The following is a 23,171-nucleotide window of genomic DNA, read 5'->3' on the forward strand; positions in this document are numbered from 1 at the left end:
TAAATAAAGGCGTTCCAAAGTTATTACCACATAAAGTGAGATATGTCAGTTTTGCAAAATCTGGCCTGGTCAGGAAGGGGGCAAATGGCCCAGATGGCAAGTGGTTAATAAAAATGATTTTCCTTCCAAAAATATTATATGTCTTACAAAATTCCCCAATGTGGCTGCCGAAAAAACTCTTTAGGTTGTTAGATAGTGTAATGGGGGATTTTATCTGGAAAGGTGATACTCCCAGGCTAAGGAGAGAGGTTCTTCAACTCCCAGTAAGAGATGGTGGTTTAGCAGTTCCAAATTGGTATTTTTATTATTTGATAACACAATATATACATGGAACTTTAAAAGGAATGGTGGGGAGGGATGAGTTAATAAAAATGGGGTGGATAGGGAACACAAACTATTTAGAGGTTTTGGAGTCAGGAACACTAGGGAAAAACAACACAGGAAATAAGATACTGAATTTAATGGGAAACATATGGGTGGAACTTAATTATTGATATTAAGGGTTATCTGCACTACACACCTATTTGGAAAAATATAAACCTAAAGGAAGTGCAAAAGATGAAATCCTATATAGATTGGGAAAGGAAGGGGGTAAAATATTTAGTGCAAATATTTGAGGAAGATAAACTGAAGGACTTCTCCACCTTGGCAACAGAGTTCGGGATCCATCAAAAGGACAGTTTTAAATATCTCCAGCTAAAAAACGCTGTTAGGATATCAGTTAATCCAAATAAATATAGAAAAGAACAATCAAATAGAATACATAGATTTACTAATGGAGGGGAAAAAAAAGGACTTACAAAAAAAAAGATATGGAATTTTGATGGAGGCAAAAAAAGAAGGGATCATAATATCAGCTAGAGGAAACTGGGAAAAGGAGCTCCTATCTTTTTCGGAAGAAAAATGGAATGATGCCCTTAGAAGTTACATCGATCTCCCTGGGTGTTAAAGAAAATGGGGGTTAGAACCTCGGATAAGTGTCCAAAATGTAGGGGTGAGAGGGCGGATCTTATACATTGTTTTTGGAGATGCCCAAAATTGATTAGGTATTGGAAAAATATTGTAGAGATTACAGCATTATTTTTGGGTATTCAAGTTCCGGAGGATCCTGTAGTCTGTATACTGGGGGCTACCGCACACATTAAGCTAAATAGAGAGCTACAGTCGGTGTTGAATAAAGTACTGTTTCAGGCCAGACTGTTGATACTTCGGAAATGGATAAATAAAGACCCCCCTACAGTGGGACAGTGGCAGGAAGCTGTGCTTGATTTGATTAGACTGGAACAGGGCATGGAGAGATCGAGCGATGGACAGGGAAAAAAACGGACAAAATTTGGAAGAAATGGTTGAACCAGGGCCAAGGTGTTTGAATAAAAAGGGAAAGGGAAAAAATCCCCCCCCCTTTTTTTTTTTTTCCCTCTCTCTCGCTTCATTGGGGTGAATGGTATTGGGGTTAAAATGTTAAATTTCCATTTTTGTACTTGCTTTTTTGTATTTTGGAAAATAAATATTAAAAAAAACAAAATAAAAAACACACACATATAATTGGTTCATGGCTATTGGCAGGTTTAGCTGTATAAACATATAAGCTATATTAGCAACCTAGGACAGGTCTTAGCTGGCCAACTACACTCCCACCAAAATTACCTATAATTCTATGTTCTTAGTGGTAGGACTTGAACATGAATATGAAGAATTTTCCATCAGGTTCTCAACTTCCAAGTGTCTTTTATCACTCTCAAGTAGAAAAACTAACTTCTGTATAGGACATTCCAACTTGAGTGGAGTAGTGAGACGTTTTCCTTTTTTTGTCAAGTTTTGAGTTTCTTATTTGTAACAACACTCTTCTTACTAGTCTATCTTCATACTTTTGAACTTCTAGAACTTTGGCCAATTTCCATTGATTTCTAGGTAAATCTTCTTCTTTCACTAACACTATGTCACCAAACTTGGACATTTCTTCTTCTTGCCATTTACTTCTTAGCATAAGATTGGCTAAGTACTCTTTCCTCCATCTATTCCAAAACTGATCTGATAGATATTGAACTCTTCGCCATCTCCTTTTAGCATATAAATCCTCTTTGGTGAACTTGCCAGGTGGTGGCTGTATGTAATCAGACTTAAGGTGAAGTATATGGTTGGGAGATAAAGGGTCCAAACTTGTTGGATCGTTGATGTTATCAACTGTAAGTGGACGACTGTTAACAATAGACATTACTTCATAGAATAGGGTCCTAAGTGAAGCATCATCTAGTCTTCCGACGTTCTTTTTCAACACTGAACTTAACACATTTCTTACAGTTCTGATTTGCTTTTCCAAAACTCTGTATGGCTTGCATGTGAAGCATTCACATGAAAATAACACTGTTTCGCTAACAAATACTCAGTTACTTTTTCTTTATCGATCTCTTTTAGAGCTTTCTTCAATTCATTCTTCGCTCTGACAAAAATAGATCCTTGGTCAGATCTAAGCTCTCTGACAGTACCTCTAATGGCTATGAAACATCTCAAGGCGTGGATGAATGCGTCAGTTGACATATCTTCTAACATTTCCAGGTGAATTGCTCTGGAGCTTAGACATGTAAATATTAGTCCATGTCTTTTTTACTCCTTGCGGTTCTGTTTGGTGATGAATGGGCCAAAACAATCCATTCCGCTATAAAGAAATGGTGGTGATGGGTTTACACGATCTGCCGGTAAATCTGCCATTCTTTGTTCTTTGGAAGGTCTATGTGCCTTTTTTGCAGACTACACATTTACTTATATGCTTTGCTATAACTCATCTCATCCCAACTTCTGTCTGCATAATTCTTGTAGTATTTCTTTTGCTCTGAGGATTACTGGGGCCAAAAATCCCAATGGATCCAATATAGAAGCCACTGTGGAAAGAATGGTACGTCTAGTTGCAATTTTCTCTTCAATAGATACTTCAAAGAAGAACTTGTCATTCTCTACATTCCATCCCAATCCAATTATGTTCTGGACTGGAAGATGATCATAATTGAGATCTACATTCTTCATTGATGATGCACGTTCAGAGTCACTGATGGATTCCAGTATCTCTCTGTTGTTTGAGATGAATTTATGAAGGCGCAGGTTTCCTCTTGCACATAACTCTTGGCTTTCTTTCACTAGTTTGATTGCAGATGCTGTGGACTCTAGACTTATGAGACCAGCATCTACATAAAAGTCTTTCTTCAGAAAATTTGCAGCTGATGGGCAATCCTTTTCATTATGATTGGCCAGGTACTTCATACCATAATTGGCGCAACCTGGAGATGATGCTGCTCCAAACAAGTGTACTTTCATTCTGTATTCTGCTGGCTCTATATATATCCTCATCATGTACTCTGAGTCTGGCTTCTATGATCTTAACTTCTTTCTGCCTTTCCAGACTTTTCAATTTAGCTTCCATTTGATGGCGCTGTGCCTCCATTTCAGCTTCCATTTGATGGCGCTGTGCCTCCATTTCAGCTTCCATTTGATGGAGCTGTGCCTCCATTACAGCTTCGATCTGATGGCGTGTTGTGCATCCATTTCAGCTTCCGTCTGATGGTGTAGTGCATTTGTTTCAACTTGCTTTTCAGCCATCAGTTGACGCTGCGCCTCGAAAGCAGCTTCCATCTCAATTTCTGCTTTCATGACAGCAAGTTGTTCAGCTAATTCCTTTCTTTTGGCTGAAGTATTTGAGGTGGCACTTCTTCTAGCGAAGGACGTCACACTTGAGATTGTGGTTCCCCCTAAGGACCTAGCATAGTCTCTCATAAAAAGCTTGTTCATTCTACTTCTTGCTTTAACTTCATCATAGTTTGCTGCAGCTGATAGTTCTCTCATGAGTTTTACTAAATCTTTAGTGACCACAGTGCATGTGTCCATGTTCCTTACAATATCCTGGGAAGGTGTCCTAAATGACCGCAGGTCGACATATGCTGCCATAAGCTCTGATTCAGATTCTTCTACCGTCTCTACCATATCACTCAAGTTCCCTTTTTTTACTTTCTTGCTTTAGCTTTTTACGAATGTCTTTGATGTATAATTTCCATTTATCATACATTCTGGCAAACTTTTTTCCTTTCAGTGTTGCTTCTTGCTCTACATTTTCCAGCATCTTTAGGGTCACTTTTCTGGCACGTGATGAATGTCCTAGTTCATCTGTTTGGGCTATATTTGTTTGAGGCAAGACTAATGCTGCATCAGACTCTTCTACCTCAGACAGGTTCCCTTGCTCTTCCCCCTCTACTCTATCTATCTTTGTATCCTCTAACATTGGCATGGTAATACTAGGTTCAGACATTTTACTTTAAATGCAATACTGACAATACAAATATTAAGAGCCCTCTCACTTTAAATGCAATACTTATAAATGCAGAAATAAATGACTGTCACTTTAAATACAACAGCGATAAATGTAGGCAATAAATGACTTTCACTTTAAATGCTTTAGAGTCCGTGTACTACAAACTGTCCTTTGTTTATTTAAAGTCTCTTAAGCCTATATGCAATGATAAGTAATAAAGGAAATCTCTGACCTTATTCTGAAGAGCAGGATACTGCGATCTGAAGGTTGCTGGAACAAATGTCTGTCTTAAATGAGACTTGTCTTTTCTTGATGTGATGGGATGCTCTGCGCTGAGTTGCGATCCTCTGTGCTGAGTTGCAATGCTCTGTGCAGACTTGTGATGCTTTATGATGACTTGCGATGCGCTGGCTTGGATACGCTGCTGCTGCAGGCTTTGGGCCTAGTGGCGGGAAACTAGCTGACTGCAGTACCTGGTCTCTCTGTGGATAGCGGTGCAGGCACTCCAGCTGTGGACTTTGGCCTCCCACCATGCGTCTCTTTCTCTCTCTAGGGATCGCAGGAGGGTTGGCGCTCTTTCTCTGACTATTTTGCCGTTCTGCCACATGTCTGTTTGCATGCTGTTCATTTTTTATTGAGTTATGCGGCATAAAGCTGGCAGCCACTGCAATTATATATAGATCTCTCCATATTGGAATTTCTTTATATCTGATGTTGTTAAGATTTCTGAGTTGTTTCTCTAAAATCTGAACATTCTGTGATTACAGAAATTCCTATTCCCTCCATTCGGAGAAGGCGATCGGCAGAGGCCGTGGAGGTGGTGGAGGTTGAGGAGGAGGAGGAGGAGCAGGCCGGACCCTCCCAGCCTATTGAGCCACCCCCACCAGATGTGGGAGAAGTGAAAGAGATGGAGGTGGAAAGTGCTGGACCCCCCAGCACCGCCCCATCTCAGGACTCGGAGGAAGAGGACGCGATCACCAGCCCCCGCCATGAGGGTAAATATTTGCACTTAAAAGGGCCAACAATGAGGGGACAACATACACTATACAGGGAGTGCAGAATTATTAGGCAAGTTGTATTTTTGAGGATAAATTTTATTATTGAACAACAACCATGTTCTCAATGAACCCAAAAAACTCATTAATATCAAAGCTGAATATTTTTGGAAGTAGTTTTTAGTTTGTTTTTAGTTTTAGCTATTTTAGGGGGATATCTGTGTGTGCAGGTGACTATTACTGTACATAATTATTAGGCAACTTAACAAAAAACAAATATATACCCATTTCAATTATTTATTTTTACCAGTGAAACCAATATAACATCTCAACATTCACAAATATACATTTCTGACATTCAAAAACAAAACAAAAACAAATCAGTGACCAATATAGCCACCTTTCTTTGCAAGGACACTCAAAAGCCTGCCATCCATGGATTCTGTCAGTGTTTTGATCTGTTCACCATCAACATTGCGTGCAGCAGCAACCACAGCCTCCCAGACACTGTTCAGAGAGGTGTACTGTTTTCCCTCCTTGTAAATCTCACATTTGATGATGGACCACAGGTTCTCAATGGGGTTCAGATCAGGTGAACAAGGAGGCCATGTCATTAGATTTTCTTCTTTTATACCCTTTCTTGCTAGCCACGCTGTGGAGTACTTGGACGCGTGTGATGGAGCATTGTCCTGCATGAAAATCATGTTTTTCTTGAAGGATGCAGACTTCTTCCTGTACCACTGCTTGAAGAAGGTGTCTTCCAGAAACTGGCAGTAGGACTGGGAGTTGAGCTTGACTCCATCCTCAACCCGAAAAGGCCCCACAAGCTCATCTTTGATGATACCAGCCCAAACCAGTACTCCACCTCCACCTTGCTGGCGTCTGAGTCGGACTGGAGCTCTCTGCCCTTTACCAATCCAGCCACGGGTCCATCCATCTGGCCCATCAAGACTCACTCTCATTTCATCAGTCCATAAAACCTTAGAAAAATCAGTCTTGAGATATTTCTTGGCCCAGTCTTGACGTTTCAGCTTGTGTGTCTTGTTCAGTGGTGGTCGTCTTTCAGCCTTTCTTACCTTGGCCATGTCTCTGAGTATTGCACACCTTGTGCTTTTGGGCACTCCAGTGATGTTGCAGCTCTGAAATATGGCCAAACTGGTGGCAAGTGGCATCTTGGCAGCTGCACGCTTGACTTTTCTCACTTCATGGGCAGTTATTTTGCGCCATGGTTTTTCCACACGCTTCTTGCGACCCTGTTGACTATTTTAAATGAAACGCTTGATTGTTCGATGATCACGCTTCAGAAGCTTTGCAATTTTAAGAGTGCTGCATCCCTCTGCAAGATATCTCACTATTTTAGACTTTTCTGAGCCTGTCAAGTCCTTCTTTTGACCCATTTTGCCAAAGGAAAGGAAGTTGCCTAATAATTATGTACACCTGATATAGGGTGTTGATGTCATTAGACCACACCCCTTCTCATTACAGAGATGCACATCACCTAATATGCTTAATTGGTAGTAGGCTTTTGAGCCTATACAGCTTGGAGTAAGACAACATGCATAAAGAGGATGATGTGGTCAAAATACTCATTTGCCTAATAATTCTGCGCACAGTGTAGTAATACAATGGACAATAACTCTTTAATCTACATTAAAACCATTAACTTAACAAATAAATAATATTAAACTCTATTGAACTATCACTAACTAACAAACAAAATAAGATTATATTGTACTAAAATATCACAAACTAATAAACTATATAATCATCATAACTATCACTAACGTATTGAGATTTAAATCGTCAATGTGTATAAAGACTTTAAATAAAAAAAAGGTAAAAAATAGACAAACCAACATATTTTGTACCGCTGTGTACATATCGACCGTCTCTATAAAAATATCCTATGACCTACCCCTCAGGTGAACACTGTAAAAATAAAAAAAATTTAACAATTAAAAAAATAATAATCATTTTGTCACCTAACATCACTAAAAGTGCAACACCAAAGCTATCAAAAAAGGCATATGCCCCCCAAAATAGTACCAATCTGTCATTTCATTCGGCCAAAAATGAGACCCTACCATTAGACAATCGCCGAATAAAAATAATAATATGGATCTCAAACTATGGAGACATTGAAACATGAATTGTTTTTGGTTCAACAGTGCTTTTATTGTGTAAAACAGAAATAACAAAAAAATAAGGAAACATATTAGGTCTTGCCGCATCTGTAACAACCAGCTGTATAAAAATATCATACCTCTCCGGTGGAAACCTTTCAAAGCAAAAAAAAAAAACTCTCCAAAAAGGCATTTTTTTGACAACTTTTATCACAAAAAGGTGTAATAGCAAGCGATCAAAAAGTCATATGCACCACAAAATAAAGGTTTAAAGGTTTAATAAGAATTGCAAATACTGTTCATATTTTTTTTCCCCCAACAGCACTGAAGACATTGAAGGCCAAAGTGGCAAAAATGCAGAAGGAGCACCGCCAGGATATGAGGCCATTCAGGAGCAGATGAAGGCCATGGAGGAGAGGCACCGCCAGGCCATGAAGGGGGTGCAGGAGATGCTCCTGCTATTGGAAAAATTTAGTTTTTTGTAATATTGCTCTGTTTTAGTGTAATAGCTCGGCCTAAATCAGCCAGAACTGACAGCAGCCGGTAAATACATGTTAAATACACATAGGGTCCATTCACACGTCTGTAAAATGGGTCCGCATCCGTTCCTGCAATTTAGCGGAACGGTTACAGACCAATTGATTTTCAATTCCAGTCAGCAAAATTAGGCATTCACAGGATAAATAAGTGTCGGCCAGTACAGGCCCCAAAAATTAGCCAACAGGCGTTCACCTGACAGCAAAGAACTTTGTATTCTGTGGCTGAATGTACATTAGGCATTCACAGGATAAAGAAGTAAGTGTCGGCCAGTACAGGCCCCAAAAATTAGCCAACAGGCGTTCACCTGACAGCAAAGAATTTGTATTCTGTGGCTGGAGGTACATTAGCCGTTCACAGGATAAATAAGTAAGTGTCAGCCAATGGTACAGGCCCCAAAAATTAGGCATTCAACGGACATAAAAGGCCTTTTATGCCTCTGTATTTACCTAAGACAGGGACCATGAATTGTTCTGGGTGATGGCGGGTATTTGTGGGCTGTCATGAGGAATTTGAATCAAACATGGTCTACTGGTCACATGTTGAATTCCTCCGAGATCCATGCTTCATTCATTTTTAGAAATGTGAGGTAGTCAACACTATCGTGAGCTTGGCGAGTGCGCTTAGCGGTCACGATCCTCCCTGCTGCGCTGAACGTCCTTTCGGACAGGACACTGGACGAGGGGCAAGCCAACAGTTCTATGGCAAATTGTGCCAGCTCTGGCCAGAGGTCAAGCCTGCCCACCCAGTAGTCCAGGGGTTCATCGCTTCTCAGAGAGTCTACATCAGCCGTTAACCCGATGTAGTCGGGCACCTGTCGGTCTAGGCATTCCATGAGGCTGGATCTGGAGGACAGCTGTCGATGGGTCGGCTGAAAGAATGATCTCAGAAGTGACCAACACATCTTCAAACCGCCCTCTTCTTGCAGGTGCTGATTGGTACCCGCAACTCTTTCTCTGTGAGTGGAAATTCTTTTGCCAGCACCCGCAAAAGCAGAATGCAGCATTTCTCGAAGCAAGGCCTGGAAGTGCTGCATTCTGACAGCCCTCTGTGATGGTGGTAACATTTCCGCCATTTTTTGTTTGTACTGGGGGTCTAATTACATTGCCACTCAGTACTGGTCCTTGCCCTTTATGCTTTTTATATGGGGGTCCCTCTTAAAACACTGGAGCAAGAAGGCCCCCATTTGCACTAAACTGGAGGCGGTGTAGTGGCCTGGCTCCTGCTCATCATACAGGATAATGTCATCCTCGTTCTCCTCCTCCCATCCCTGGACAACACCAGGGATCCCAGAAAGGTTTAAAGCATGCTCTTCTTGCACCTCCTCATCCGCCCCGACACCATCCTCCTCTGACTCCTCTCCAGACTCCTGTTGTTGACTTGTCTCAGATGGAGTAGCCCCCCTGGGAATTCATCCAGCATTGCGACTTCCTCATCTTCCTGCTCCTGCTCCTCGACGGCTTGATCAATGACACAACGCAATGCACGCTCCAGGAAGAAGGATTAAGGTACGATGTCACTGATGGCACCCTGGCTGCGACTGACCAGTTTGGTGATCTCATCAAATGGCCACAGAAGTCTGCATGCATCGCGCATGAGCAGCCACTGGCATGGTGAAAAAAAAACTCTCCAGAACCTGCCACGCCGCAGAGTTCGTACAGGTAGTCATTAACTGCACTGACCTCTGCCTGTCAGTTTTTAAATGACCCTGTGAGAAAAGTCTCTAGAGAAGCGCAGTGTTTGTGGAAGAAGGTATATAACACCCCGCTTCAATCTGTCGTTTTGGGGGGCAACTGGAATATCACACCAGTTATAATAATTTTTTTCCAGTACCGTTTGTCACTGTGTGTAGCAGAGGGAACACAGCAAAAAAAAAAAACAAATGCTGCAGTACCCAAATACACTATTAAGAAAGTATATTGGTATATAACACCCCGCTTCAATCTGTCATTTTTGGGGGCGACTGGTATATCACACCAGTTATAATTATTTTTTCTAATTGCGTTTGTCACTCTTTGTAGTTGTAGTATCGCTGCAGAACTGCTCACCAGTCAGAATGCTGCACAATACAAATCCACTATAACATGCTTTCTATGTTAGAAAGTATATTATAAGTATATTCCACCCCTCAGTATGTCACACCTATACCAGTCCTTAAAAGGACTTTTGTGGCCCTATTAGCTAGCGATTTGTGTCCCTAACAGTCTGACCCTGCTCCACACAGCAACCTCTCCCTACACTGAAAAAAGACAGAATGTAAAATGGCAGCCAGATCAGGTCCATTTATAAGGGGGTATGTCCATGTGCTGAAACTTTTCAATTGGCTGTCCTGTACCACCTGTCATGGGTCAAAGTTCTTCACAATGTAAAAGAATATGGCGGGTGCGAATATTGCCATATGTTCGCATGTTCGGCGAATCGCGAATGAGCAAAGTTCACCGCGGACAGACCGCCGGGTGAACTGCAAGGTTATCTCTAGTTTTGGGTGTCAAGAGAGGTTTCATCTATCTGTGGAAAGTGCTGCTCTATATGTGGATTTGAGAACTTTATCAGGGTTACAGTGTTCATTTTAGGACATGGTCAGATATCATAGTCAAGTATCAAAATAATGCCAATGTGACACCTGACCCTTGACTCTGACACCTGACTCTGACACCTGACACTGACACCTGACCCTGACACCTGACCCTTGACTCTGACACCTGACTCTGACACCTGACCCTGACACCTGACACTTGACCCTGACACCTGACCCTAAAACCTCACCCTGACACCTGACTCTCACATCTGACTCTCACATCTGAGTTTGACTTATGCTCTTCATAGGTCATTGTCAAAGTTAGAATGAGTTATAGATATACTATGTATTTGTATGCTAAATCACACAACCAAAGTACGTCTATTGCTCAGCTTATAGCTTTGTGCCTAAAATGCTGTAAGCTAACACATTACAGTGTTATACGAGTGCATAGCTGATAGCTCAGTGGTAAAGCAGTTGCCTCATACCCAGTGTTTCTGTGATCAAAACCCCTTTAAGCCTCTAAAATTTTTTTACATTTTAGAGGCATACATCAGAAAGCCTGGACATGGGGTAACAGCATTACCACTGAGCTACCAGCATGCCTTGTATGAGCTTGGGATTTTTGCTCATCTATGTGATGTAGCATACAAAACCACAGTAAACCTAAAATCATTTGTGACACTGACAAGTGAAGGAAGTCAGATATCAGCGTCACACATCATTTAAATTTGCCTCTTATCTAGGGCATAATAAAATGTAAACATTTTTTAGCGGCTTAAAGGGGTATTCTCAACACGCCGTTTAATACTTACCTGCTCCCGGCGCGCTGTCCACTTCCTGGTTTCGGCACTCGGCAGGGGGCGGGCTCCATCTTGATTGATGTCTTCTCCCGGCCGGGCCGCGCGCTGTACTGAACGCGCACGCCAAGACCGCGCATGCGCCCTGGTGACTTCTTCCTGGAAAGTATACTGGCCAGGAAGAAATCACCATAGCACATTCGCGGTCTCGGCGTGCGCGTTCAGTACAGCGTGCGGCCGGCCGGGAGAAGATAAGAAGTCGTCTGCGCACGCGCGGCCACCGCGATTCCTGAGAAGAGCGGTGGCCGTAACCAGGGGAGATGGAAGACAACAGTCAGGTAAGTATAGGTTTATTTTCTTCTAAGGGGTGGGAATTTGTTAATTAAATATATTTAGAAAAATGATCACTGTTAAATCATTAACAGATTTAACAGTGATCATTAAGATGATAATACCCCTTTAAAGAGGTTTTGAACACAGAAACACTGGGTATGAGGCAATTGCTTTACCACTGAGCTATCAGCTATGCGCTCGCATAACACTGTAATGTGTTAGCTTACAGCATTTTAGGCACAGAGCTATAAGCTGAGCAATAGACGCACTTTGTGTGATTTAGCATACAAATACATAGTATATCTATAACTCATTCTAACTTTGACCCTGACCTATGAAGAGCATAAGTCAAACTCAGGTGTCAGGGTCAAGTGTCACATTGGCATTATTTTGATACTTGACTATGATAACTGACCATGTCATAAAATGAACACTGTAACTTGTATTGTTTTAGGAACATGTGTTGTTCAGGGAAGCGTCCATTGTCGTCATGGCAATGAGACGCTTTGAGGTTTAAAGCTCAGCACACAGGTGTGTGCTGATGTGCCGCTACACCTGCTGTGATTTACTACATGTATGCTCCAACCCTGCTTTTTTACTCATGGAAAAATAAAGTGAGTGAATTCTTTCTACAGTGGTGAGTGCCTCCTTCTTTTCTTTCTACTGTTGAACGTTAGTGTCACACATAGTGCCCATATAAATCAGTGCCACATAATGTGCTGCCATTTACATGACGGAAGTATTGGTTATTTTCCGCTCGACCCCTTCAACTACTTAACTGCCCCATGACTCCCCCAAGCCCCACAACCCGGACTTGACTAACCCCCAATAAGACACGGACACTGTATTGGATTAAATGAGCCACAGCAACCGTTTTTTTATTAACATAACATACATATAAATAACCCTTTGAATACCATAACCATAACATGTATGTATAACATATACTCATCAATCCAAAAAGGGAGAGGTCCTTGAAGCCCCAAACATAATAAGTTACCCCGCCTTGTTGAGCCATCTTGCCTCCAGATGTTGATCGCCAGCTCGGAGGCGCCACTGACGGCCCCCCAAAATTCAGTCACAACCGACCGCCAACCATGGAAGTCCAGCCCCAACCGTGGAGCCCTTCCATCCTCCCCACCTGAGAATCTCTCCAACTTCAAGGACCTCCCACCTCACCAGCAGCCGTGACAAATTGCCTACCTACTGCCACCCAGCCCTGCAAACCCACCACTACTTCTTAACTGAGACCCCTCCTTGTCTCCAACAGTTAGCAAGAAGCCTTCCTAAACCAGGGTGGGTGGGAGCTCACATTTTCAAGCAAAATGGCCCCTTTCTTCTCCAACTACAGCTATTTAACGCCATAATTCCCGCTTTTTAACTTGAGTTACCCATTCACCACCTCCGGGGTCTCCCTTAAACCAACCCCCCATCATGATAGCCTCCCCTAAAGGCTACCACCCCCCAGTCCGGCCATTAATTGACGGAGGTATTGGTTATTTTCCGCTCGACTCCTTCAACTACTTAACTGGCCCATGCCTTCCCCCAAGCCACACAACCCGAACTTGACTAACCCCCAATAAGACACGGATTAAATCAGCCACAGCAACCGTTTTTTTAAATTAACATAACATACATATAAATAACCTTTTGAATACCATAACCATAACATATGTATAACATATACTCATCAATCCAAAAAGGGGGAGGTCCTTGAAGCCCCAAACGAAATGAGTTACCCCGCCGTGTTGAGCCATGTTGCCTCCAGCCGATGAGCGCCAGTTCAGAGGCGCCACTAACGGCCCCCAAAATTCTGTCACAACCGACCGCCAACCATGGGAGTCCAGCTACAACCGTGGAGCCCTCCCAATCTCCCCACCTGAGAATCTCTCCAACTTCAAGGACCTCCCACTGCCACCAACGCACAGGCTTGACCTCTTAAGCCTGCGCGTCCCTCCACACCCGTAAAGCAGTCTTGATGCCCTCCTGTAAGGCCAGACACCACATATCCAACCCCACCTAGTTCAGGTGGATTCCATCAGCCCGCCAGACACCACCAACACCTTTCTCAAGTTCCACATGCCTCACTGCTACTGCCCCATTCCTAGCCATAAAACGCCCAATTACCCGATTAACCTTCACCCAAGCCTTGTTCACAACCTCTACCGAACGCGCACCCCTCCACACCTTCCTCAGAACTATATTTGACCACACAGTCATGAGCCTCGGGAACAGCGCCCACAACCTAAGTAAGTCACATTTTATATCCCTCACTAATTCCCAAAAAGGCCACGCCCCCAAATCATTCCCACCTACATGCAGGACCAACACATCTGGAGCCCTGTCCTGCTTGACGAACCTGTGGACCTCAGGCATTACCCCACCCACACCATTCCCCTATGACCCAGCCATCTTACCACCGCTACCAGACGAGGAAAGCCCAAATGCTGACCATCTGGCCGAACTGCTTCACGAATGGCTCCCCAGAAGACATATGAATGTCCTAAAATCCAAACTAACGCTGGATCCGAACCTGCAACGAGAAACAAAAAACACCAAGAAGCATCCCTGCTGGAGATACACTATCCCTCACAAAGAAAATATATATACCAACATTTTTTTATTTTTATATAATACAGCTTTCACATCCGCTCTGGACGGATATATGACCTAAACCAAGTAGATTCCCATCTCCCGATTCTTTTTATCACTTAATCTCTTAACCCCAACCGAGCCACCTCCGTCACAGCCCCAGTTCTAAAGGAATGACTAGAGTAACCCGCTTGCCCTACGACCAACTGAACCAAACACCTCCTGAAAACCGTTGTAAACTGAAAACGAGAAAGGAAAGAACCATCAGCATGTACTAACAAAGGAGCGATTTCCCCACGTACCTCCACTCCATACCCCCGCATACAATGAACCGGACACATTGAGCAACCCGGGATCGCAAACAACACTACCCTGCGCCCTCTTCCTTCCATATCCGTTTTCGATCTCCTAATGAGAAACTCCACTCTATCTGAGAAAAGGTCCACATCGTCCCCAAACAACCCCCCCCTTCTACTTACTGTCGGACAGACCAGTTCACCTAAATGCAACGCCCCAAAAAATGCCAGCGAAAAAGCTAGCCAAAACAGCTATATCTCCCACACCGAACTACAAACCCTGTCCAACTGTTCCCCCAACCGCAGAAGCAACGCAAACGAAACCGGCCTCCTATCGTCTACCCCCGCCCGCAAACGATGCCAACCTTTTAACACCCGTACAACCAAAAAAGACTTTTTGAAATCCGTCAATTTCCTCAGCCTAAAACCAAAAGCCAACCCCCGAAATACAACTATTTATTTTTGAGACAGACCAACCCTCTTCCCTACAGTGACCTATAAACAACAACAATGGTATCTCCAAATCATCATTCTCAACCCCCACCCTAAACCTCCACTCTTCCCAACACCGCCAGGCTTTTCAGTATGTCTCCCACGTACCGGGCACCAATGATGACCAGATAAGCCCCGCTACAATGCCTCCAGAAGTTCCCATAGGCACCTTGGCCAGTCCAGCCCAACCTCCTCTGCCTCTGGAGCCAGCTGCCGGAAACGCTCTCACTGTGAACGAGAGAAAGCATCAGCAATACAGTTGTCGAACCCGGGTACATGCACAGCTACCATACATTGAGTGACAGACACTCCAATACCAGCCTCTGTAACAGCCGCACCACTAATGGTGACGAGGCCGACAACCCATTGATTGCCACAGTGGAAACAAACCTTCTTATTTCTGAAAATCTCCCACAACATTATAGCCACTACAATCAGGAAGAGTTCCAATAAGGCCAAGTTCCTCACCCAACCTTTCCTTACCCAGCTCTCAGGCCAACCACCCGCACACCATTGACCCCCGCAGTAAACAACATAGCCACCTCCCCGCGCCGCATCAGAAAAAAACTTGAAATCAAACGAATCCACTACATCCCCCATAAACAGCGAACGACCATTATAACTCTCCAAAAATGCACCCCAAACCTGCAAATCCGCCTTCAATTTTTGACCTAACCTAATGTAATGATGAGGTGCCGCTATACCCGCCATCGTCCCCGCCAACCTCCTACTAAAAATCCTTCCCATGGGCATAATACGACAGGCAAAATTAAGTTTTCCCAGAAGTGATTGGAGCTCGCGCAACTTAATCTTCCGCAAACACCGCACCCTTGCAACCTCCCCTTTTAAATCCTCCAGCTTATCCAGGGGGAGCCTGCATTCCAACCGTACCGAATCAATCACTATTCCTAGGAAACTCGATTCCATTGTCGGTCCCACCGTCTTTTCCGCCGCCAGGGGAACTCCAAACGAATCAAACAGCACTCCCACCGTAAGCAGCAACAAAGAACAAACGAGCGAATCTAGGGAGCCAATACACAGGAAATCATCCAAATTGTGAATAATAGAGTCACATCCAGACGAGTCCACTAACGCCCAATCCAGAAAAGAGCTGAACGTCTCAAAATACGTGCATGACAAGGAACAACCCATTGGCAAACAACGATCCACGTAAAAACTCCATCCCAAAAACCCCCCAAACAAATGCAAACTATCCAGATGCACTGGCAATAACCTGAACGCTTCTTCAATATCCGTTTTCGCCATTAATGCCCCTTCCCTGAACTTCGTCACCTTCAACCACAAAGCGATGTCTTTGTGATCCCATCTAATATTTGGGTGGACTGCCTTCCGCTGTCTAAACTGCTCATCATACCGCAGCCATGCTAGTCCCCCATACACCCGGTAAGCCTCGCCAATGGCGTCTAAATAACAAAAAAGTGCAGAGCAACAGCCTGTAACCAATTCAAGAACGTACGTGGTATTAAGCGGTGCCTACGCTTTTCTTCGTCTTCTTTCTTCCCTTCATCCTTCCTTGCTCTGTCCAGGTTGAACTTTTCCAAAAGGAAAAATATATCCACATACTCCCCTTTTCAAATCCGCTCCCTCACCTCCTGTTTTAAATGCGCCCCCAACGGACCCTCAAGACAAATATAGACGTCTCCCTTCGCTTTAACGTCTACCCGTACCGCTTCCTCCTCTACCGAAACCCCCCGCATGCATTTGAACAGATGCCGTGTTCCCCCGTAAACTTAAGATGGCCGACCCGGAACCCCCAGACCCTCTAGGGATTCCCCCTACTCCCCATGCTAGTAAGGGGGTCGCCTCCCCATGCTCCAATTCGCCAACAATCCCGCTAAACCCCCCAACAACTGCCCTAATCTCCTACTCACATCCGTCTGGGGACCCCCAGTCCCCCCACTAGTCAAACTAGCCACCAACTGAACTAAAGGTTCCTATAGCATCTCACCTGGCTGGCTGGGTGCTTTGACCCCATCAGCCATAGATCCTGCCTCCTGATGTCCGGTCCTCTGCGCTGATCCAGGTGAAGTGAAATCCAAAGGATGTCCCCTGGCTGGGATGAAACCAGGGACGTGGAAACCCAGGTCTTCACTCACTGCCTCAGAGGAGGCGGAGCCCGCCATCTCCCGCTGGCCGGGAAGACCTGACATGGCCTGCGCATTGGCTCCACCTACTGTCCGGATTCCTTCCACGCCTGGGCGCGCGGGCTTAAGCTGTACCCGCGGCCTGCAGGCGCAAAGTGTCCTGCAAAGGGCTCCGTTTGCGGCGTTGAGCCCGAGGGGGGGACAACTTTGGACTGAGGTGCACCAGAACCAAAGCTCATCACATACGGAGAACACTGGCCCCCCTGAATATACTGTAACAGTGCCACACACAGTGCTCCCCATAAATCAGTGTCACACATACAGTAGCGCCCATATAAATCAGTGCCATATAATGTGCCCCCATTTACAGTTTACAGTTGAACAGGAAGAATCAGGAAAACATTTGCTTGAAAAGTCCAGGTGGTCATGTAAGCATAGCAGAGATGGTGATGTCAGCGGTGCAACAGAGAGGTAAGTACTGAGGAACCCATCTTGTCTACACAGGTCAGAAGGCTGCTGAATTTCAGAAAAGCTCAGAGAACCCCTTTAAAGGGGTTTTCCCATCTCCGACAATGGGGGCATAGTGCTAGGATATGACCCCATTGTCTGATAGAGCCCCGGAAATCGCAGCCGCCCTCCATTAATTTCTATCGGGACGCCAAAAATAACTAAGTGCTAGATCGCCTTTTTCTGTCGGCCCCCTGGAAAAGAATAGGAGCGGTGGCCGCGTAAGCACGGTGCACTCCCAATCAGTACTATGGGGAGAGCGCTTGGAGGTGAGCAGACCGGGAAAACTCGAGGTCCTCCGGCCACCAGCTTCCCCTATCTGTTCTCGGTGTAGCAATATGCCCCCATTGTCTCAGATGGGAAATCCCCATTTAAGTCAACGTCCATATAATACATGATTATCAGAACCAAGCTTGTCTAGAGTTTTCTATTCATTTTATTACACAACTTCTGCACTGTGGTCACTTCCAGAAAAAATGAAAGTAGAAGTCATGCTGCAGGTGGAGGTCCCTAGGATAATGCTGAAGACAATTCTCTTGTAGACTCCATGGAACTCTTCTTTCCTATAAGACAGAAGACGCAGAAAAATAAACTGTTAGTCAGACACTTGCATCATTCGTACACCGGAGAGCGAAAGAGCAAGGGTAAATTATATAATTCGGATAAATGTACTTTATTATCTCTATAATAGATTACACTCGACTAAAATGCATGGAAAAATTCTAATAACCATTAGAATAAATAAACCTCTAGGTTAAAAATTAAAAAAGTTATTGCATTATCTTAGTTGACCACTAGAGGGCAGTCTTTACCAGCTTTCAAATTATAATATCTATGCATCAGATGTTATTACATCTATTCACCACCAGATGGTGTTGTTCCTCGGTATGCACGTACTGCTGGTAAGTGTCTGTTCGTTATCACACAATATTCGCTGTTGTGAGTACTACTAAGTTTACCTACTCAGCAAACAGGCTCTTGCTGTTTCATATGTAGTAATTAGTATCAGTCCAAATATTATTTGCTCATTTATGGGGAAATGAGTGTTGTGAGATACAATGGCTCGATCCAATATATTTAGATACTGTGTATCAGTTTAGTTTTTAAACAGCCGGCTAGCATGGCGTCCGACGTGCCTAACAGATATTACTTATAAGGTACCTTGATTTGCCCATAGATGGTAGGTCCGGATGCCAGCTTTTCTTTCGTCTCGTTCACCGCTTCCCACTGTAGTAGCGTTGTGCAGCGTGTCACGAGGTCACTAATTGGTAGGACCCTTCGTGAATAGATGGTTTCCTCACGCCTCTATATAGTGCTGATGTAGGAGAAAGTGCGGGGGTTCCTGGATGTATCCAGTTGGTGGCAAGGGTTAATCTTGGGCAAATATTTCGATTGTTGAGCAGGTCTTATCCCCACCCTTGCCATCAACAAAGATAATGCAATAACTTTTTTAATTTTTTACCTAGCGGTTTATTTATTCTAATGGTTATTTGAATTTTTCCATGCATTTTAGTCGAGTGTAATCTATTATAGAGATAATAAAGTACATTTATCCAAATGATATCAGTTACCCTTGCTCTTTCGCTCTCTGGTGCACGAATGATGCGAGTGCCTGACTAACATTTTATACTATATACCTCTTTTTTTCTGATTGGGTGAAACAGAAACGTCAAGAGCACCCAGATCCACCTTCACTAGCGGGTGAGCCTCCAAATACAATTATCTTTGGCACAGAAATATAAACCCATTCCTCTCTGCTGGTTCTGGTACATCATTTTGTATTGTAAAGGACTGCATTATATACCACTGCAACTGATTGTAAAAAGTTGGACTGTTTCACCAAGTAAAGCAACGTTTGGTTTACCAACTGCGTACTCTATTAATCCTCCTACAAATCGGTGTGCCACCGTTACAGGCACTGGCGTCACGAATCTTAAAGGGACCTTACCTAAGGCACTCAAAACACCTACAACACCCAGGGCACCTCACACACCATCAGGCCTGGTCCCTATATACGGAGTGTGCCCCAGAGGAACTAGTGTCTGCCTCTCCTTTCACTGTTGCATGCCTGCCCAGGGTTCTCCAATACAGTGAGCAACCCTCGATTGCCTATAACCGTGACCTCACTGTCGCTATACCCTGCAGGACTGGCGTGTTGCATAAATTGGCATCATGAACAGGATACGATCATTTCTGCGCCATTGCGGATACAAAAACTGTGTGCCGTTATTTGCCTAAAAGTGACCAAGCCCTAATTGCTTTATTAAAAATTGCTGGGCCAAAGAACTGTGCTAATTTGCGGTGTGAAACTGTGCTTTTTATGGACTGTTTTGCTGTTGTAAAGCCACCGCTTGCTGTCAGTGAATCGACAGCGATTTTGCTCAAAGATGGCCGCTTAACCTGATTTGGATTACAAGTGCGTCTTGTGGGACCCATTTGGGGCGAAAAAGAACAAGGTGGAGTCATCGCCCAGCCAACAAGAAAGGAGGAACGCCGCCCTGTCTGGAAGAAAAAGGTGCCGCCTACCTGAGTCCCGGAGGTGCGAGAGGCCGCGCCCACCTGCTGACGCTGTACGCAGGACGCTCAACGCACGTAGCCACGCATCTCGCGAGATCTGGAGCGAGCATCACCGGAGTAAGTACAGACTTAAAACTTTTGCCGGCCCTTCCGAATACCTTACCGTAACATTCCCGACCCCGGCCAGGGCACCGGAGAGGATCCCTTTAGTGCTCAAAGACTTTACTTGAGAAAAATTATTACATTGCCGCTCCGGTCCGTTCCGCTACATTTAAAGGGCCATACCCGCCTATTAACGCCATGTCCGCACCTGAGGAAATCGGGCAGGAGGCCCCAGTCGTGCCTTCCGAAGTACCTACAGCCTACTCTAGGGCCCCTGCGGCACCGCCAAGCCTGATGCCGTTAACCATGCCGTATTATTTTGGGGCCCCCTGGTTCCCACGTTATTCAGGGGAAGCCCACAAGTTAAAGGACTTTAGGGAGCAGATACTGGCCTTGTTCCGGCTTTATCCCATAACTGCCGAACAACAAATGGAGATCCTCCTAGCTCAGTTGGAAGGGGCCGCCCGCAGGGAAGTCATGTCATGGCCCCGTTCTGAGAAGAGTAGCCTGGAACAGATTTTTGATCGCTTGGGCACCACATTTGAGGCCAGAACGGTGTCAGAAGTTAAAATGCGTTTTTCTTCAGCAGAAAGCAGCAGCCTGGAGAGTCGCTCCGCGATTTTGCCCTGTCCTTGCAAGAGACACTGAGAGCTGTGGTTCAACTGGATCCCAAAGAAGCTGAGGACCAGAACCGGACTCTTAGAGAGCAGTTCATTGCGGGCATAAGTACTGAGCATTTAAAGGGCCAGCTACGGATGTTGTCAGCTCAACACCCCCACTGTACATTTTTGGATTTTAAGGAATTGGCCATCAGTATACTAGGCCAGAACCCTGCTCCAGGGCCAGAAGCCTTCCCTGAACCTCAGGCTTGTCAGCTAAAGACTGTTAAAGTGGGGCCTGCAGGAGTGAGTCAGGCCACCCAGGCTCCAGTCACAGATGTAGTGGCAGCACTAATGGAGCAAGTGAACCATCTTACTCTAAGCTTAGAAAAGGTGTGTAAGAAAATTGAGGAGCGGGAGAGACCATTGTTGCTGGAAGATGAAGGCCCTTTTCCTCCAAGGCTCCCACCTGCCTATAGGGATGTATATCCAAAAGAACCTGATGGGCGACCAAGTTACCGGCCCAGAAGTAGAAAACAGCCTGTCTGCCACCATTGTAAGAAATATGGACATACCGAATCAATGTGCTGGCAGTTAAACGGGCAACCCCTGAGGCAGAGGACCGCCTCTCGAGAGGTAGAACAGTAGGTCCAAAGGATCCAAGCTGGATGCCTAAGTATGTAGGATCCCGTCCAAAAATTAATATATGTATCAACGGAATACCCTTTGAAGCCCTGTTGGACACTGGGTCACAGGTCACCACCATTCAACGGCCTGCCTTTGACAAGTTCTGGGATCCAAGTCTCCTCACCCAGCCACCAGAGTCCTGGCTAGATATCATTGCCAGCAACGGTAAGCCAGTGAAAGTGCATGGGTATTGGGAACCTACCCTTCAGGTGGGAGAAGCCACCCTGCCACAGCAAGGCGTGATTGTGGTACAAGCAGGAGATAAAGGAGGACACCCTGTGATCTTAGGGACTAATGTTCTAAAAAATTGTTACTCCGAAGTGCTTGATGCATTAAATCAAACTATATCTTCAGCCTCACCTGCTTCCAGAAGAGTTATTCAAAATACTATTAGTGTGCTGTGTGCTCAACAAAGGTTCGCCAACAAAAAAGGAGAAATTTGTACTGTCCGGATCCGGGATAACCGGCCAGTAATTCTGCCTCCAAATTCCCAGATCATCCTTTGGTGCCGTGCTGTGTTAGGGATCCAGGGCCAGGACTATCAAGCCCTAGTGGAACCTATTCCCATTGAAAATCATCCCTTCATACGGACAGCCAAGAGCCTGGTGACCGTTTCTCAAGGTAAAGTGCCTGTCCGTTTAATTAACTTTGGTGATCATCCCGTTACTCTCCTTAAACACTGCCCCGTTGCCCTGCCAGGTGTCTTTCCAGGATGTGATCCGTCTGCCTGCCACGGAAGCGTTCCAGACCACACAGAGCAGCAGCCTCCCTACGACATCCTGGTGGGAAGAACTACATGTGGGGAACGAATCCACCCCAACGGAGCAAATAGAGGGAGTCCTGAAGCTGGTGAAGGAGCACCACCAGGCTTTCAGCAAACACTCCACGGACTACGGAGAGGTCAGTGTAATCAAACACACCATACCCACTGGCTCTCATCCTCCTATTAAGGAGAGATACAGACCCATACCACCTACTACTTATCAGTCTGTGAAATAGATGATACAAGAGATGAAAGACTCTAATATAATCCGGGACAGTCATAGTCCCTGGGCTGCGCCCCTAGTTCTTGTCCGGAAAAAAGATGGCAGCATAAGGTTCTGCGTGGATTACAGAAAAATTAATCAAATCACCCACAAAGATGCATATCCATTGCCACGCATTGAGGAGTCCTTGACTGCCTTGGGGTCATCAGCCTATTTCTCCACCTTGGACTTAACCAGTGGGTACTGGCAAGTGCCCATGGCTCCAGAGGATCGAGAAAAGACTGCTTTCACTACACCTATGGGCCTGTTTGAATTCAATTATATGCTGTTTGGACTATGTAACGCTCCGGGAACGTTCCAGAGGCTGATGGAACGTTATTTAGGCCATAGGAATTTTGAGACTGTGCTATTATACCTGGATGACGTCATTATATACTCCAAGACGTATGAGGATCATTTAAAGCACCTGGGTGAGGTGTTTCAAGTTCTTACTAAATATGGCCTCAAAATCAAGCCATCCAAGTGCCACCTGCTGAAACCAGCGGTCAAATACCTCGGGCACGTTGTCAGTGCCGAAGGAGTACAGCCTGATCCTGATAAACTTGCTGCTGTCCGCAACTGGCCTACTCCTACGACCGTGAAAGAGGTGAGAAGCTTTCTCAGTTTTGCAGGGTATTACAGGCGT

Source organism: Bufo bufo, chromosome 1, assembly GCF_905171765.1.
Source record: "Bufo bufo chromosome 1, aBufBuf1.1, whole genome shotgun sequence".
Taxonomy (NCBI): Eukaryota; Metazoa; Chordata; class Amphibia; order Anura; family Bufonidae; genus Bufo; species Bufo bufo.